At 55.8% G+C, this 1,245-nt stretch overlaps 1 protein-coding gene across 1 annotated transcript in view; it reads left to right on the forward strand.

The window, feature by feature from the left end:
* The window catches only part of RASSF5 (Ras association domain family member 5), a gene marked incomplete at its 5' end in the record, with an annotated part of 90,856 nt that overhangs the window by 22,353 nt on the left and 67,258 nt on the right, over positions 1–1,245 (forward strand).

Here is a 1,245-nt window from a genome sequence, read left to right on the forward strand (position 1 = left end):
GGGGGAGTCCAGCGACTTAGCCATTATGCTAACTGCTGGTTCCCTGGACTGTGGTTTGAGTCCCAGACCCAGCAACTTAAAACTCACGCTGGGCGCATGTTCATGTGTGTGTGCCCACGATCTCAAGAGAACAGAGGAGAAGGGATTGAGGTGTGGAATCCCCCCTGGGGGGTGATTTCTTGCTTTCTATGTCTCTGTCCTATAGCAAAAGTCTCTCTATTAAAAAAAATATCAAAAAGCACTTATCAACTCTGCCCAGCCATGCCACAGGCAAAGTGGGAAAATGGACATGGTCACTATGAGAGAGGGGACCAGGATCTTGGGGTGTCTCTGGATGGCTTCCTCAGTCCTCAGTCCAGCCAAGGCTCCCCAGCTGCCCCTTCAGCACCTCCTCTCTCACTTCTCCCCTGTGAATCAGCAATCCAGCCAGAACCTGGTCAGACCTGGGCATGACTAGGCCGGCCCCACTGGGCTTCCCCGCAGAGACCACAGCCTGTGGTCTCTGCATGTCCAGGTGCCCACCCGGCCTGTCACAGGGAGGCCTGGCAATCCTGACCACCGAGCTCTAAGTCACCCATCTCACTATGTCACTGCCCTTTCCTGTCGGCCTCCTGGCTTACTTTCTGGCACATTCTCTCTTTCTATTAGGAATGAGTGGAGGGAAGCAGCAGCGTGTGCCACCAGCCCTCTGGGCTGGGCTGGGGGACACTGAGTGCTTTCAGGGGTGGTCCATCTTCTAAAACAAGGAGCTACAGTAGATGGTTTCAAGAAGGCTGGAGATCACGCCCCTTCTGGAAACGTAAAGACGTGGGTGTCCTGCACTGGCCCCAGGAGGGGGAGTTTCCATTTGCTGCTGGCCTCACTACCTCACTAGGAGTTTAGCCAGGAGTATGAAGAATGTGCCGGTCGTGTTGACTTTGGCCATGGCTGCAGACCTCCGGGTTTGGCACTCACGGTCTCCGCACCTCCCCAGTCCCTGGCATGACCCGTCCTTCCACCCCCTGCCCTCCTCCTCAGAGCCCAGCAGAGGCAGAGGTTGGCAGGAGGTGGAGCAGGTGGGAGAGACTCGCGTGAGAGGGAAAGTTCCAGATGCCTCTTATCTGAATACATTAGAAAAGGCCCTGGAATGTGAGAGTTCTTCAGACGACATCACATGCTGAGTCCACAGGAATGGGGACCTAGACTCAGGCGTTCCATGGGGTTGGAAGCCACAGCTACCATTTGCACTGTGTGCCAGGCCCTGGG

Source organism: Tupaia chinensis, unplaced genomic scaffold (genome assembly GCF_000334495.1).
Source record: "Tupaia chinensis unplaced genomic scaffold, TupChi_1.0 Scaffold000627_1, whole genome shotgun sequence".
Taxonomy (NCBI): Eukaryota; Metazoa; Chordata; class Mammalia; order Scandentia; family Tupaiidae; genus Tupaia; species Tupaia belangeri.